Raw genomic sequence first — 10,401 nt, forward strand, 5'->3', positions numbered from 1 at the left:
AATTCTCATTTTAATTAAGTTATATTTAATGCATATCTCACAAAATCAGTTTATTCATATATTTACTTTTAATAGAAACTAAACCATGAAAAAAAAAGCTAGAAGTATTGTTCAGTTATATTGTCATTTTTTTTCATGTACCCTTTTCCTGTGTTACATCTTTTTTCATCTTTCTCCACTCTTTGTTATTTCTTGCTGGATTATTTTAATTTGCACTTGTTCTGTATGGTGTCCTCCCCTCCCCTCCCCTCCCCTCCCCTCCCCTCCCCTCCCCTGTCTGGAAAATATTATATTAAATACTGAGTATTTGCAATTATTTTCTCTATATTGTTCTGCAGCACAAATGCAATATCTTAGCTGGAAATTTGGACCTACCATCTTCTTACACATTAGTCATTATATGAGATTGCATCCAGTGCCTCAGACACTGCTTTGAAATTGCCTGGATAAATGTTCATTATCCAGTGGGCTGTTTTTTTCCAGTTGTACCAATAGAGCAAGTCCATTCATTTCAGAGTATTTAATCTATATTTATACAATAATTATTGAGAGCACTGAAATCTGACCCTGTAAGATTCAGTGTTGAGTGATTTCCATCTTTATAATGTGAAGCTTTTTTTTTTAGCTATTATTAGCTTTCTTTTTCTAAAGCTGAAGTTATTTAGTATGGATGTACTTATTCACAGAAATACCACACAACAAACCTGCATTCCACCATGGCTTAGTTCCTAATTCTATCCATATTCTGTCTAACCTCTGCTTAGAAATGGTTTATTCTCTCAGATTCACAACTTTCAGTTTGACACCACTACCCATATAGTACAGAGAGCCAAAGACTGCTGATCATGAGTAAAAAATAGCAAGCTACCCAGCTGTTAAAAGCAGAAATTAAGTCTGAGCCTCTCAGAAAAAGAAAGCAAAATAATTCTTCTGAATGATTTTGGACTTTTTATGCTATAGTGGCCTAGAAGAGTCATGAAGCAGGAGGTTCATCTCCATTCAAACAGTGTGAGAGGACTTAAGATATGTAATTCCAGTTCTCTTTTCATAGATATAAATCTATCTCTGGACAAAATATTTATACGTGTTATGCTAAGATGTCTAGTGTGTAGTTTATCTCCAAAGACAGACAAGAGCCTGACTGCACAGTTTTTCTCCACCAGTTTTTCCACATTGGCTGTTTAATGTGGATGAACTCCATCATTTTACTTACCAGGACGTAGTAAAGAGCAAAAACTCTAATCAGTATGCTCTGAAGTTAATTAATATTTTTTTTCTATTTTCATTCAGCTTTGCATGAGGCCTTAATAAAAAAAAAAAAAAAAAAAAAAAAAAAAAAAAAGATCTGTAACAAGCTACAAAAGCTCAAACTAGAAGCACTTTGAAGTTCCAGACACATTTTTTTTTTCAGGAAATCTATCTATCTACTATTCTTTCCCACTTTTCATTTCCTTTTCATGTCTATTAAAAGAAATGCATCTAGGCATTAGTGCAGTGATACTAAGCTGGCACGCTCATTGTTTCAGCTTTACTGTCATGTGCTAAGCTTTTAAAAGAAATGAAAGGCAATGCACACTGAAGGTTTTATCTGCCAAGATGTATTTGGTCAGACTTAGGCTTCATTTATGAAAGTCAGATTGACATAATTATTATGTGCTATTTGCTCTAATGATTCAAAATCACCTAAGGATCCTAACAGATACTCTTTTACTTGTGGGACACAGCCACCTGTCTTAGAAATTAAATGAACTATTAGTTTTCTTGTGTCTTGTCTGAAATATTAACTACAGGTAGAATTTTTTCTGTGAAGTACTGCCAGAATGAATGGACTTTTACAAAGAAGACACATGCTGCCTGTGTTATTTATGCAAGGGCTTGGCTATAGAGATGAGAGATCCTGCCTTCCACCCGCCATGCAAGCTGCATAACCTTCTAATGTATCAAGAATCTTCCTGCACTGCCACTGGTAAGGTAATTTTTTTTCACACAGATCTATGTCAAATACTAGACCAGCAAGTCTTCACACTTTCCTAGAAGACTGATCTTGCTCTTTAATTTTCCCAGTTTTGCCAAGATAACAGAGAATTTCTACTTCCTCTTAGATTTTGAGATGATCATCTCAGCTTTAGAAAACATCTTGCCATCAAAGGAGGAACTCTGGTTAGTTGTTCACCAACAGTGGGAAAAAGTAGTTGTGGTAGAAATACAAGTCAGGGCTTGAGACAGTGACTGAGCACCTGGTGGAAGACAGTGTCAACTCAGGGGAGCACAGCAGCATACAATGCACCTAAATGACCAGAAGGGGGTGGATCCTGGCTCCACCCCATTCCAGACCTCATTTAAGGGTTGGCAGTGGAAGTAAGGATGTTTTGCTGGAGATTCTTGCATACCTGAGGCCTTCTGAAGGTAAGTAGCTTTTTTTCTTTTATTTCTGTGCTCACGGCTGTTGCGTGTGAGCAAATTCTCCACTGCTGCAGTCTGAGACTGCTACTCTGCTGTTGTTGCTGTGTTTTCCATCATGTTGTAGTATTACAGTAGTTAAGCAAACCAAAGCTGAATTCAACTAACTTACATGGAAGGAAGAGGCACGCAAAGCACTAGAAGTACTTGAACAAATTTCAGTTAAAAAATGTGACCCTGGTCCAAAGTAGCAGGAGAGATAGTAAATTTTAAAAGTTTAGTGTTCTCTCATTTTAATTGTGTTGAACCACTCTCACTCTAGTAGGAAGCAGAAGGCTAAGATGATCTGGTGTTATTTGTAATGTTCTTTTTACTATTATCAGATGAAAAGATGAATGAACAATGATGCTAATTTACACTTGAGATGATATAAATGGAAGCTGAAGAGCTTACAGTATTGAGTTGAAGAGAAGTAGTGCAAAAAAGAAGAATTCTTGAAAGTGACTATGGGAGAAAATATGAAGGAAAAAAAATGAAGAAAATGGGTGCTATTCCCAGGCATGAACTTCTGCAGAGGGAGCCGAGTGATCTGAAACACTTGAGAGCTTTGAACCTTAGCCTCAGGAAATAATCTGCTGCAGCTGTATCAAGACTTACAGAGCTACTGCAAGGTGGAAATTGCACCACAGTTTTGCATTAGGAAATGCCAGATCTTTGATACAAGCCTAATGGCAACGGCTGTTCTGATTAGTTCATGTTGCCTCCTTAATTGTGGTCTAACACTCAGAGGTCCCCCAATGGGAAAGTGGCACCAAAGAGATAAGCTTGACTAGCCAATACGTTGAAAGCTTTTCACAATTCAAGGTCTAAAATTTTATAATTTGCGTAAGTTGCGTAAGTATTTATATATTTCATGAGTATTCTATTATATTGATTTCTATATCTGCAAAGTATTTAATCATTTGTTAACTGTAGCACTTATATCAACGTTATTACTAGAAAGTGAGTAATTTCTTCACTCTGGGATGAAATGTCCATAGCTTTCAGAGGTACAGATGTTAGTTTAAAACTTCCAAGGTATTAGACAAAAATATTCCATGTTCCTATTCCTAGATTTGGTATCTGGAACTGATCTTTGAAAGAATATATCTATATCAGTATATCTGACTGTAGAGAATTCATCAACTGCAGTAAGCATGGAAATAGCATATTCTGATATACTCATGATTCAGGCTACCAATATATTCTTTTATCAAGAGTGACAACTTACTTTGTGGTCAATATCCAGTGCTTATCCTGAAATGTTATGTATTAGAGGCAACCCCAGGGCATGGAAGAGGTTTCTCCTCAGAGTACAACCTAACCTATGCAAATACCAACACCACAGCTCAAAGATGCAGGGAAGGTATGTGATTGATTCTTTTATCTATAGTAGACTGCAGTCTTAGAAATGCATTGTGGATCTACATGAACCACATGAAAAAAAGGAACACTCAAAATAAGGGGAAAAATGTTGAATAACTGAGCCAGAAAGCAGATTCTAAGCTTTTGCAGCTGGAAGCCACAGGGAAGCTATTTGGCAATAAGGTTTTCCTTGGCTATTTTAGATATGATTTACATTTTCCATTTGAGGTTTTGCACTAACAAGTCATTGGTTTGCACACATACTAGGGCATGTAGGGCTTAGAATGATACAGCAAAGATTTGGAGAGTTTTTTACTTTTTCGAGGGAGGAGGGGGAAGGAGAGGACCTGTTCATGCACTGGCTGTAACCAATCAAGTTTTGCATGATGCCAAAAAATTAAACACAGTAAAGCCAGACCCTGTCAGCAATGAGTTGATTGCTTTAAATAAGGGAGATTTCCTGAATGTTTAAATTGAAACTTCTACTATGATTAAAGCAAAGAGAAGTACCAGGATGCTTCCTAACTATTTAGTTACTAAAATTCCTGTGAGGTCTGGAGATGACAAAATCAATTCTGATGTGCTGTGTTTTACACTCTGCAGACTGTAGTAAAAGGTAAAACTAATCAAGCTTCAGTTTCCCGTGGGCTGTGCTTTAAGATGTTTTCTTATTTAAAGTCATGGAAATATGTTAAAACCCACATAGAGTGGGTGAAGTTTATACAAGGCAAAATGTTTTTGACCATGCTTTTGCACAGTGTGCATATTTTGACTTTCATTATTTTTTATTTTTCATCCTGCCTAAAAATGTAGTCCAGCCACATTTTCAGGCTGAAGATGGGGTAGAACAGTTTATAACTCTCTCAAAATATTGCTTAACACTGTTTTGAGCAGAGGATACCTTAGTAGTGAATTGGATTTCTTCCATCAGATATTAAATGCAGCAGGAATGAGAACAGGCACGCACTCAACAGCAAACTTAATTACATGGGATGAAATTCTCATACCACCAATACTCTTCCTAGGAAAGCCAGAATTTTACACCTAAGCTTATATTCTATTGGAAAGTTTAAGTTCACCTAGAGTGGCTCTTTCTTACAGCTTCAAGCTCTACAGAATGAATAGTTAGATGAAATATGCTTAATTCATCATCATGCATACATGCTCAGCATGTTACAGATCAGGGAAATGGGTCTTTTCAGAAGATCTGTCTCCATCAGAAGTTATTTCTGACATGACTACGAATGTATTTCTCTAACACATGTTTCTGAAATGATCACTTTTAAATTTCCTGAATGAAAATGTTTCCCATTGTGAATAAATGAAGCACTATTTCTGTGCAACCGCATACTTCACCATATAAAATGATCTCATCAAGATTTCTATATACTGCCAGAAGAAATATTCATCTTTAAGTCTTCTGTGTCTCAGAAGTTTTAAGATTGGTTTGAACTGCTATAATGTTTGCATATCCAAAGTTTAGCACTTTTCATTATGGCTGTTCATTGTGAAGATATTCCTTTCAGTTCATAATTAAAATCACCACATGCAACCTCTCTGATACAGTTCCAAAGTTCAAGTTGGAGGAAAGAGAAGTAAGAATATATTTTGAAGATTTATTATATTGTAAGTTATGTCATGATCCTTTACCAGATGACTGACAGCTGCCTGATGAGTGCAGTTTAACTGCCTGCATCATCATTTTTGTGTTCTGCTTGAAAGGCTAAAATATGGCCATAACAAAGTGAAAATACAGACACGTTATTCTACACTTCTTCAGCACACTTTTGGCTTTGGTAGCCCCAAAGAACTCATGCTGGTATTAGGAGAATTTTATATGAAAACAAAAGAAGTGTTTAGAGGTAAAAGCATGCTGTCTTTTACAAATGCAACTGTTTCAACACATGAGTAAAGACTTGTTTGGAGTCCAAGTTTGTATTTTCTCATTCTAGCCAGCTTTCACTGAGTGGTGTGACAATTGCTCAGAAACTGTCACTTTATTATTGCAGCTTACATGTCGGTTTTAAATAACATTTTCCATAAACAGGATTGTTTTGATTAGAGTACCCTAAAGAACACCTGTTGGCAAGTAGGCTTTAGAATCTCTTTAAATTACACTCCAATTAATCCACATGGTAATTGACAGCGGGGTGCTGCCGAGCTCTTCCTTGACAGGCCTGCCCCATACAGCCAATTGCTCAAGCTTAGATCACACACTTGCTTAAGAGACTATATATTTCTGCAGTTAGGATTAGGACGGTTTTCAAGATTAATCCCACATAATCAGATTGTGCCCTTATGGAAGCAAATGATGAAATCTCCTTCTCTCCAAAACAAATAGATGCATTTGGTTAACAAGAGAGCAGGCAGTTTTAAATCTCCTTCGTATGAGCTTTGTTTGGCCCTTTGTTTGGCCATGTGGAAAGCTTATTTTTTTTCCATTATCTGCTAAACATGGCCATCAGCATCTACAGTGGGGAAAAAAAACTAGTGTTGAAGAAACAGCTGGCAGACAAAGGGTGAAAGCCTGCAGCGCTCCTTGGTCTGGGATGATGGTGAGAAGACACCAGGAGCTTGGCTGGCTAGAAATTCTCTTGAGCCTTTTTTTCCATAGCTGGGGAGCTCCCAGAAGGAAGGCCAGAGACCTGATTACCCAAAAACATCACAGATAAGATGGGTGGAGTGTTTTGGGGATGTATCTGCAAGGGCTTAGGCATGCTGACCATGCAGAGTTAGTAGAGAATTAAAATGTGAAGAACAAACATTCTCAAAATGTGTAATTTAATGACAGTGCAACAGTCAGGGCTGTTCTGTAGCAAGAGATGGTTCAGCATGCCAGTTCTCCTTTCTGGCAGCACCAAGTAAGGCAATTAACATTCGTACAACTTGTGGTTCCTTCCTCACTGTGTAGCCCTTTTGGCAGCAGTGGAGGGGTTGATGATTTGTGTATGTACCATTTGTGCCAATCCTACTGTTCCCAACAGGGCTGGGACACCGGTGTGAATCAGCACACTATCAGGCAGTGGGACTCTTCTGTGGGCTGTGGCACTGCTGCCCTACCTTAGTTTGGCCCGCGGTGCGTGAACAACCAGGAGCCGCAGCTGCAGACAATTACTGCATCCACTCAGACTAAACAAGGGGCAACCACAGCAGCCTGCTGATCCCAGAGGTAGGAAATGCTGGCTGGTGGGATGGTGGTGGACATTTTCCCCCCTCCAGCCGCCAGGCTTCTTGCCAGGCCATTGCTTTGCACGGCTGGGTGTGCAAAGTGAGCATATCTTGAGTAATTGTGAGTGGCAGGAAAGCGTAGGGAAAGGGGAAAGAGCAAGTTTGGCTTCATAAATGTATGAAAGCTGCTTTCCCTGGTGCAGTATTGTTTTATTCTCCCTTCAGAGACATGTTCGATGCTGCATGCGTGGGTTTCAGTGTTCCTTTCGGAGAGAAGAAAGGGGTTTCTGTGCTCTTTGAAGCTGTGTGTGCCGGTCAGACAGGAAGCCGGGGCTTCTGTCAGTCAACAGCACATGCAAAATTTATCAAGTATGTTACTTGACAGAGGTTACTCTGTCATTACAAGCTAACAGGCCTCTGCCAGAGAATTTTTTTTATGGAAGCATGTGCTGTCAAAGGCGAAGTGTCCATTGATTGATTGCCACAGCTGACCTAAACATACAGGGATCACTGTGTAATAACCCCTTTATCATATATTAACCACCAAATGCTAAGTTCAATAATGCTAATGGTCTCACTTAAACCCCCAAAGCCGGGCGAATTGAAAGGGAGAAGCAAGAATGCCATCCTTTCTGTAATCTCCACCATATGCAGCAGTGAAGATGGGAGGCTGCAGGCTGGGAGCACCAGGCTCTGCCATCTGCAAGGACTTGGGCTGGGACAATGCCATTTGACCCATTTGCTGGCCTTTCCGTGGCAAAATATATGTGCAAATATATGACTTAGTTTTGTATTCACTGCTGAAAAGTACGCTATTGTTATTACAGAAATATTCTACAACAGTCATATCCAGGAGATCCCGAACATGATTACTGCTTGGGCTTTTTCAGAAAATGGTAGGCTTCCTTCCTGAAGGAGTGTTCTGGCATTTAAGATTCCTATCTATGAAAAATAAAGTAGACGTAGCAGTATTTGCAAAACTGTGAGGAAATGGCTTTCCTATGCTACAGGCCAATTTTCAAGATCTCTATTAGCCATTAAAATGTATTATATTAGTTTCTCTAAACCAAATTATATAGGTAGAAAAAAGAAGAGATTTCTTAGGAAGACAAAAAGGCCTGAGTAAGGAAGGGGGAAACAATTGACTGGGTTTACACTAGGGAGTATTACAATATTAAAAGTCCTAGAAATAGTAGGATTGAGGGGGAAGGAAGTACTCCTGTTTGAAACTTGGAAGAGGCATAAAACAAAGTACTATTATAAAATTGAGAAAAAAATAAATCTTAATGTTACTGTTCTCAAAAAGAGAAACGACAATTTTTAATTTACTGTCAGTTCTTCCTTCAAATGCTCCATTACTATTAAGATCTTCTGCGCAGCTGTAAATGCAGCAGTTATTTAGACAGATCAGTGGAAATTTCAATAGTCAGGAGCCAAGCGCTTGTCCCCCTGAGGTCAATGACATAGCTTACTATAATAAACACAGGGCATCAGGCTGAGAATCATTTCTAGTGTGAAGGTAAAGGGTCTTGAAGGCCCTTCTGTCACGGTGTTTCCTGGAAGACTATGATAGGACTGCAGCTTGGGATGCACTAAAAGGTCCTAAGCAAGGAACAAGCCCTGTGAATAATTACTGAAAGAAACCGCTTGTATTTGAGGTTATGTTTAAGAGCAGATTGGACTTCTATGTATCTATTTATATATTTGTCTGGGGTTTGGGGTTTCTTTAGCCTAACTGAAACACTGCATTTATTCTGGTCAAGCAACGTATTCCTGTAATCTCAAATAGCGCCAGACACTCTGAATGCATGCACAGGATTAGATCACCTTCACCATATGGCAAATAAATTAACTTTTGGAAATTTAGTGTAAAAACCAACAACAGTTTGATGTTATTAATAAGTCCTTTATAATAATAGAAATATAGCAGAAAAAAAGGGATGTATGCCCTCTTGCTGCTGCACCTGTTATTCTCAACCTGTTTAAGGGAAGTGTGCACTAGGAGGGTCAGTGAGCAGAGTCACGGGGGGGAGCAGAGTGCTCTCTAGGGACATTCTAGCCCTGCCTGAACCAGTACCATGTGCTGAAATGGGCACAGCAGTTTATACCAGTGGTAACTTATATCCATATCATCTAGCAGTGACCAGTTCTGTAGGTCAGCTCTTGGTGAAGGCTCTGCTTTGGTGAGAGTTGCAGAGCACAGCTGCAAGCCTGAGTTAGGTATCACCTGGCTAAATCTCCACAGAACTGAAAAGAATTTACTGCTTCTGGTGGAAACTGTATACAAATAGATTTCATGAAAGTGGTTTCCTAGAGTTTTGAGTTGAACATAAAATTTTGCCAGTGGTTTCAGGTAAGAATTTCTTTGGAGTGTAGGGGATTTCTTTGAGCCTGAAATGAAATTTAGTAAATGGAGACACAAAAATAGCTTTCATGAACCCTTCTAGTTAGCCCTATAATTTAAGATCCACACTCATTCCATTATCAGGAGGATACTTCTCTTTTCCCACTTCACCCTCTGCTGTGTATATCTTCCCTGCTAGTTTCTGCTGGTGGCAACAAAAGCCAGATTCAAGCATCTAGGGTTGCTTTTAACAACTATCCTCCTTCATTACTTAAATCCACTCATTCATGGAAAAATTTTATCTTATCTGAGTATCTGGCCCTTAAAAGACATCCCTTCCTGTCTCACATGTGGAGTATAAAACAACAAAATATTTTATTAGGCTATACAGACAAATTATCAGTAATTCATTTGTAATACACGCACTGCAAGTAATAGTCAATTAATCAGCACAATGACTTCAGTTACAGTAACTTTAATGCAATAATATTACCTTGCAAATTTGTCTGAAAATGCTTCATTGAGACGTGTATGAAAGGTCAGCATGCACTGGGAAAATCTTGAATCAATTTCAAATTGTTTCATTGAAGTGACTGTAAGAGAATAAGGTCCTCTTGGTCATGTGTGATTTTCTTGTTTTTTTTGTTCCATGCTTAGTTTTCATCTGAAGTAATTAATATACCACATCATATATGCCTGTCCATTTTCATTTCTCAGTTCCATACAATGTATTTTCTCTCATAGCTTTAAATAAGAACTCAAGTCGAAATTGTTCTTTCTGCAGTCAAGCTTTTGTCATCTGTTCCTCTCGCAATTACTCAGTATTAAGTGTCTTGGGGCCACACCACCACTCCTCTCTCCTGGTGCTGTAGGCACCGCTGCTTCCTGCCTGTTTCTGCAGTCTGTATTGAAAGCTGCTAGGTCTCAGGTCAGTGACTGCAGCCTATCTTTGTACTACTTGTTCCCTTGGAAAAACAACAAGAGGCATTCACGTACTGTAAGGGAAGTGTTGTGTCATGGCCAGAACTGATGACTGAGCACTTGGTGAAGGGAATGGCTGGCCAGGAAGCACAAGTGCAAGCAGT

General features: G+C 38.8%; 1 long non-coding RNA gene across 1 annotated transcript; it reads left to right on the plus strand.

Annotated features, from left to right (window-relative positions):
• Positions 1–2,379: 2,379 nt before the first annotated feature.
• Positions 2,380–10,041, plus strand: LOC125689142 (uncharacterized). Its single transcript, XR_007375072.1, has 4 exons — positions 2,380–2,406; positions 2,784–3,294; positions 6,789–6,973; positions 7,565–10,041. It is a non-coding gene; the product is annotated as an uncharacterized LOC125689142 (long non-coding RNA).
• Positions 10,042–10,401: the final 360 nt, after the last annotated feature.

This window comes from Lagopus muta, chromosome 2 (genome assembly GCF_023343835.1).
Source record: "Lagopus muta isolate bLagMut1 chromosome 2, bLagMut1 primary, whole genome shotgun sequence".
Lineage (NCBI taxonomy): Eukaryota > Metazoa > Chordata > Aves > Galliformes > Phasianidae > Lagopus > Lagopus muta.